The following is an 8,121-nucleotide window of genomic DNA, read 5'->3' as shown; positions in this document are numbered from 1 at the left end:
CCCATGAGGGAGGCAGCCATCACAGCTTTCTTCTCCCCCATCGGCGCCACCTTCTCGATGAGTCTTGTCATTGCGGACTTGGGGTGTTCCTCTCTTCGCCATGTTCGAGATCATCAGCGTCATCATCGATCTTTACAACGCGAAGAAGCACGAGCTGCCGGAGTTCCAAGTGTTCTTGAACAATCTCCCGGGGGACGACTTCAACACCATCTTCAGCAGCTTCTTGCTGAGATTCCAAGAGAAGTTGAGCGAGCAAATCAAGGGAGAGTTCAAAGCGTCAGCGACGTTGGCATGCTTCTTTAATGGCGCACCTGGTTTGTTCTAGGGGAGATTGTTTTCTTGGGAGAACCTGCACTTCATTCATTCTTCATACTGCCTCCACTGGCTAAGGTGATTTTTGGCCAACAGTTTCATTTGTTAACTTGATGGGGATCATACTCTCTCCCTCCCTCCCTCCCTCCCTCCCAGGTCCCAAGAGGACCAAAGGGAAACAAAGGCGACATATTCATTGCGACATTGAGCCCTCCAAGTGTGATTAGTGCATACTATGAGCAATTCCATAAGGACCTTTTCACGTTCTTGGAGTGCCGTGGGGTGGGAGGGCGTTTGATGTTGACCCTCGTTGGTCGAAGAAGCGATGACCCTTCAAGTAGCGAGTATTGCTCCATTTGGGAGCTCTTAGCTATTGACCTCAATGGGATGGTCACCATAACCAAAAAAAAAATCAATAAAGTGATTGAATGATCCGTACACATTAAGATATAATTGAGGTTGATTTTTCTTATTTCTCAATAGAAGTTGTATTATGCTACCATTGACCTAATGAGTTTTGTTAATCCTCTAGGAACTTTTGTTCGCACTCTGAGACTAGTCATACCCATCAATTAGACAACAAAAACAATGAGATTAATAGTTATGATTGATTAATAGTTATGATTAATGATTATTCCAGATTCTACAGTGCCTAAAGGATCTGTTAGATGAGCTATGGCTATAGTCTTCACATGCATTCTTTGAAAGGAAGCAATAGTGCAGTTTGAATTGTATTCCTTATGAATGTAACCGATGAATTTAGAGTACAGGAGATAAAAATCATTAGGTGCTTTAAGTGCGCACTCGTTCCCTCTTAGGCATGGTGTAAAAAATGGAATGCACATTTACATGTTAGAAAATAACATATACAGTAGTATGCAACAGTCACACACCCAATTACATAAACAAGTAACAATGACTTTTATTAAGATATTATACCATCAACTTATGATTTTGCAATTGTTTCTCATTTTCGATAGCAAATCTAAAATTCTACGGCCTGCCACTGATGCAGGGACTCTTAGAAGAAGAAAAAATGGATTCCTTCAGCATCCCTCACGACATGCCTTCACCAAAAGAAATACGATGGGAGGTCCAAAAACAAGGGTCATTCTCATTCAAATGCTTGGAGTTGTTCAAACAGGATCAGAGTGAGCAAAAGGGAGGTGCAAAAGATAGGAAGGGGAGGAAAGGGGAGCGGAAAAAGAAAAAAAATAAAGGACTGAGAGTGATAGGAGAAGGAGAGAGAAGGAAAGGAGTCTCAGGACCCCCGCTACCACCGTCGACGCGCCCCCAGGATGCCCTACCATTGCCAATGAGCCACTCGACCGACGTTGACCGCTGCCGTCGCTCCCAAAACATAGGTAGGCATTTTGTCGAGCATCTTGCGTGCGTTGTTTTGATTCGAGCTGGTCGGAGCTCCTCCCAACCGGTTTGGGCAAGCTCCAGCTACCACTTGTCCACCACTATTGTCTTTGAAGTTCCGGCGTATTTCCCTGAGGTTTGTGACCCGTGCTCGAGCGTCGACCAAGCCAACACCCCCGATCCGCTGCACGTGCCACTTGCTCACTATAATGCCAAGCTAAAAACCAGTCCTTGACCCCCTATTTAGAGAGATTGTTTGGCCGCCGAAGGAGACGCTGCGGTCTGACGCTTGTCTTCCGCCTCGGCTAAGGCGGCGCTGTCGTGCCCAAGTCGGAGGATCGCTCGGGCACGACTTCATCTCCTCTGGTTGCAACTAGGAGTGAGCATGGTCCGGGTTGGTCCGGGCCACCCCCTAACCCTAGGACCAACCCGTATAGTATTGGTCCTCAATTTTAGGACCGAAGACCGACCCTATTGAGCCTGGGACCAAGGATCGGACCGACCCAATGGGTTCGGTCCGGTTCAGGTCACACAGGACCGATCGATAATTTTTTCGTCTTGTTTTTATACTTCCTAAAAGAGCAAACCTACAAATTCAAATTACACATCCATTCACAATGCGGCATTGTGCAACTAAACTATAAATACCAATATATATTCAGCAAATTTAAGATGACACAATAATAGAAATTTTGTACTTACTAACCGCTCATCGAGATATGGGACAAGATAGGGTCCACAATGCGGCAAGCGGGATGTTGCTACTTTTGATTTTGGCAAATTGAAGAACAAAGAAAATAGAATGGAAGAGAACGTACTTTGAGGAAGGAAGCCGTGAGGAGATTTACGGCGTAAACTTCGCGCCGTTTTGGACGTCGCGAGTCCGTGACTATGAGGAGTCCTTGGTCCTCACGGTGAAGAACGTACTCTAGACTGTGGAGGAGGAGGCCGTGAAGACCTTTATGGCGTAAACTTCACGCCTTTTGGAATTAGATGCCGTCTATCCATGACTTTGAGCCTGAGGAGTCAACGGCTTTAGCATCATTTTACTTAGGTTTTTTTTTTTTTTTAACAGACATTTTACTTAGGTTTGAATATATAAAAGAATTATAAATAATATAATATAATATACGGGGTTGGTCCAGGGTTGGACCGACCCAAAACTCTCAGGACCGAGGACCAACCCGCACAGTGTTGGTCCTGGAATTCATGACCAAGGACTGACCCAGTCCCCTTGGGAACCGGACTAGGACCGGCAGGGTTGGGCCGGTCCAGGGTCGACCCTAGACCGCTGCTCACCCCTAGTTGCAACTAAGAAGTCGCAAACCAAAGGAGGAGAGGTTGGACCGGATCTGGCCCGATCGACCCCTCTCGCCCCGCAGGCCGACGGCCTAGGGTCGTTCTGGGTTGTGGGCCTACGGGGAGCCCTTTTGCAGGGGTTGGGCCCGTCGATCGGGCCCAACTCGCGTTTAAATCAAGGCCACGACCATTGGGGGCCTTGCCCTTTTTAGGTGGGCCAACCAGCCCGCCCCCAACCGAATCAAACCCGAGTCCGGTCGAACTGCACCGACCGGGCCAAACTCGAGTCGGGTTAGATTGGACTCCGGTCGCCCAAAAAAAATAATAATATTTTTTTCTACCGAAAAAATAAAATTTTAAAAATTTTAAAAATTGAAAAATTAAAAAAAAATTGAAAATCATAAAAATGTAGGGTTTGGTTAGGAATTGCCATATATTGCTTTCTTAGCATAATTAGGCTTTTATTTGCTCATATTTTGATTATATCGCATGTTTAATTTGCATATTTTATTATGTTTAATTGCACGTACTTAATTTTATGGCAATTCGGATTTTGGTAGCTGTGATTATTATCTTAATGATTGCGCACCCGCATGATCATCTCACATGTTAGTGGATAGATATAAAATCAATCCAAACTTCCTGACAAACCGAAAAAGGCATTAATTGATCAATTAGTGTAATCAAGTCCTTGACTCTAGATTCTCTACTTGACTTGGTTTCTAGCTGACCCCAATAGGCTAGTGGCAACTCCTTATTGCAAAATTCTTAAAATACCCTAATGTCACGTGAGGTATGAGCTTGGGAGAGCCTGCGCCTAATCATGGGGCTTAAACCCGTCTTTTAGGCAATACCTTTAAACCTACATTCCCCCATCCCGAGGGGTAGGTCGCGACAACTTATGGTCTTAGTTTTTAACCTACAAGTCAATTTTAAATATGAGTCACCACTAATCGATTTGTAGTGAGTCAATTAGAAACCCCGGTGAAATATCGGGAGAAATACTTCACTCATGCGCAACTAGAGCAACTAGGATCGTGGACTTAATTATACTAGTTAATCACTAATGCCGTTTCGATACATAATCTTATCTACACGTCAAGTAAAGCATTTATGTAGCATTTTATACCAACCACGAGTTCTAGAATTCAATTCCTAATCAGACTGAGGAAATAGAAATCCATGCATCACAAAGACACAATTGAAATGCAATAAATAAGTCAATATGAGTTAAACACAATTTCTTTTTTTGAGGTTTTTAAAGTGTTTTCTATGCATTTGCAAGAAAACTAATCAAAAACCATTTTTTTTTGTCTTTTTCTATTTTTGGAAAATAAAAAATATTTTTGGACATTATTCGGATTAACATAGCAAATATATGGAATCCGCAAAATTTGAACATTCTATATGAAGTGCCCACTTTTCAATTGAGAATATATCATGGTTTGACAATTAAAGATATGCGAACCTTCTCTCTTTATCTTGAGTCAATGCTTTCTCCTTTTCCTTTTGTAGAGAAAGGAGATGTCAATTATGAAGTCTATAACCGAGGCAGTTGTTACTGCTCTCTTCTCCGCCGCCAACACCACCTTCGAGGAAAGCCTTGCCATTGCGGACTTGGGCTGTTCCTTTGGCCCCAACTCTGTCTTCACCATATGTGAGATCTTCACCATCATGATCGATCTCTACAAGGCGACGTAGCACGAGCACCTGGAGTTCCAAGTGTTCTTGAACAATTTCTCAAAAAACAACTTCATTAACATCTTCGGCAGCCTCTTGTTGAGATTCCAAGAGGAGCTGAGTGAGCAAATGAAGTGTAAATATGGAGCGTTGGCTAAATTGCCATGCTTCTTAAATGGCGTTCCTGGTTTGTTCTCTGGGAGACTGTTCGGTCGGGAGATCCTACACTTCATTCATTCTCCGTACAGCTTCCATTTTCATTTGTTAACTTGATGGGAAACATTCTCTCTCTCTCTCTCTCTCTCTCTCTCTCTCTCTCTCTCTCTCTCTCTCTCTCTCTCTCTCTCTCTCTCTCTCTCTGTGTTAGGTCCTAAGAAGACTAGAGGGACGCAAAGGCAACACATACATTGCGACGTCAAGCCCTCCAAGAGCTTAGGGCATACTATGAGCGATTCCAGATGGACTTCTCCACGTTCTTGGGGTGTCGTGGGCAAGAGATGGTGGTGGGAGGGCATATCGTTTTGACCCTCCTGGGCTGAAGCAATGACGATCCTTCACGCAAAGAGTGCTACAACTCTTGGGAAAAAAGAATACCTAAAATGTCAAAACTTGGCGTGAGCATACTTAAGTGCCAAAAATTACAAAAGGTAAATATAAGTGCTACTTTATTTTAAAAATGGGACACCCGAATGTCAAATTTGCTCACGTTGGCTGGAAATCTTACGTGATAATTTTTTATTAATATGACTCACCTATGTGGTTTGCTGAAGAGATGAATCAACAAAGAGACAAAATGACATTGTTTTGCCTCTTATTTGTATTTGAATATAAATATTAATTAAATTAAATTTAAAACTAAATATATATATATATATATATATATATATATATATATATTAAAAAGAGAGGGGGAGGAGTTGCAGGCAAGGGCTATGCAAACCCTCGCTGTCGCCACCCCACTGTCGCTAAAGGGCCGATCGGGGTCGCTGAGCCTTGGCTTAGGGCTGGTGACCTTGGCTGATTGGCGGCGAGGGTTTACAGATTTTCTCAGTATTAGCACTTAACTGATCCATTTTGTTTCGATTTTAAATTCATGTTTTATTTTGAGATATTGAACTTGGAAGCTTTGATGTCACTCATGACATCGTCAATTTCAACTTTGGTTCATTAATGTAATTGGTGATTCACACCCTTACTTGGCCAAATGAGAGAGGCCCATTTTCATTCTTATCAAAATATCTACTGGTGTCCAAATTCTATTAGACCATTTGTATCATAGCTAACTTCACAGGGATATTCGAAGCTCACTCGTTGACACACTTGTTTTTTCGAACCAAAGTGTAATTTTATTTTTTTTTTAACTTCGATTAATCATTGCTCCTTCTTGATAACAATTGAGGACTCTTTAGAAAGTACTCTTGCCTTGGTTGTATGAGGAAAATGATGGCAAGCTTCCATTTTCTAAAAGAAGAGGTTTCTCTTCATTAACTTCAACAACCAAACCACACTTTCTTTACTTTAATTTTAATGGATCCACAATTGGAAGCAAATCTGTCTCCATCTTTCAGGTTTGGACACAATAAATTATTGAATCTTCACTACTTTCTATTAATGGATTTTGTTGTTTTCAAATGAAGCTTTGTTGATTTTTAGTTTTGGTTTATTCTATTTGAAGGTGATTTAAAGCTCTGAATTTGAAGTCATTTTTTAGGTAAGTGAAAAAATTTTAGCGATAAGTTGGGTTGGTCTATTTAGTTCTTTTGACTTGGTTGGTCGATACGTGTGAACTTAGTGAAAGAGTGTTGACTGTGACAACACTATATGCAATCCCTCGCTCGTGCATTTCATCGAACAGTTCAAAGGCTCCGTTCACATCGCCTCCCTTGCAAAGCACAGTGATCATGAGATTGCAAATATGAACGCTCGGAACAACCCTGCTAAGCTTCATCTGTCGGTACAACTCGAGAACATCTCCCTTCATGCCTTTTCTCAAGTACTCATCAATCAAAACTCTGCAGGTGTTGCGTTTGGCAACTAAACCCAACTCGCTCATCTCGGAGAACAATTCTCCCAACCTCTCGCCCTCGCCATGTTTGCAACAGCCATCGATCAAGGCCATGTACACGTAAGCCACCGGAGACCAGTTCATCTCCTTCAACTGAACGAAAATCTTGAAACCCGGTCCAGGCAACATGCTCCGCAGCAGCCCTTCACCATGATCTCGAGGCTCCGCGCCTCGACGATTCCAACTTTTTCCTTGGAATCACTGAACAAATGCCACGCCTTGTCGAACGAGCCCGACCGAATGAGAGAACTCAGCAGAGTGTTGAAGGCGCACGGATAGGGAACGAGGCCATTTTTCACATTCGGGTCAATAAATCATGGGCTCACTCCGTTGGGGGAAATTGCAAAAGGGCAAGAAGTATTGAATATAACTAAGTTCTCGTTGGGTTGGGAGATAATATCAATGAGAAGGCGTGGAGTGGCGGGGTTTCCACCATTGTTGGGCGACAGGGAGAGCAGGGCGGGTTTCTCCTCTCCCTGCCTTTCCCCTTTATAAATGTTGGCAGGCTCATTTGCCAATTGTCATTCAAGTTGCCTCTGAATAAGAGTTTGGGCATCTTTCATTAGCGTGGTGACAACTGCTTGATCCATTGAAAAGTTAAATTCATGCTCTTGAAACGAAGTTACCAACCCATGTTAAGAATGTTGTCTATCAGATCGAGGAAAACACTGTCCCGGCCGGCAGCCAATTTCGTCTCATTCATATGATGTAGACATCATGTGGGCAATCAAAACTGTCTGAATTACTCTCTCTCTCTCTCTCTCTCAACTCGCATCATCTCATACTTGTGCAACCTGATTCGAAAGCAGTTGGGGAATAGCTTATTTACACCTTTAAATGCATATGATTTATAACTTACTCGCAGGAGAAGGATTTTGGTTACTTCCTTGTCTGAATCAATAACCGCACCAATTCGAACATCATTCTGGACTGCAAAAAGAAAATTGTTCTCTAACCCCATTTATTTTGCATGTTTAAACATGGTGTTCACAACCAAAGAAGTTTGCATGCTGAGAGAAGCAAGAAAAATTTCGGGAACCAAGGGCTGTATGGTCTTGGGGGAATCAGTTGTGAGCTGGCTCAAATAGGTCGTGCTTAGTCACATCACAACTTGAAGATCAATTTGACGTCGGGAAACTCACCTATAGATCAGTGAAAGTAGCATCATCGCCTAGACGTGAGAACACAATCTGCATTTCGGAGTTCATAAAAAAATTACACTTCATAGAAGAAGCACCAAAAGAAAAAATTGCATCGTAATTTGCACTTGCGTTATTTCCAACTTGACGAGAGTGAAAGTAGTACTACCTAAAAGAATGAATTACCTAATAATTTCCAAGCGTGTGTGTAACATCCTCAATTCCGACCCTGTAAGGATTGGCCATAAGATCCCAAAAGAA

The sequence above is a fragment of the Eucalyptus grandis genome, chromosome 8 (genome assembly GCF_016545825.1).
Source record: "Eucalyptus grandis isolate ANBG69807.140 chromosome 8, ASM1654582v1, whole genome shotgun sequence".
NCBI lineage: Eukaryota > Viridiplantae > Streptophyta > Magnoliopsida > Myrtales > Myrtaceae > Eucalyptus > Eucalyptus grandis.
This window is presented reverse-complemented; position numbering follows the sequence as displayed.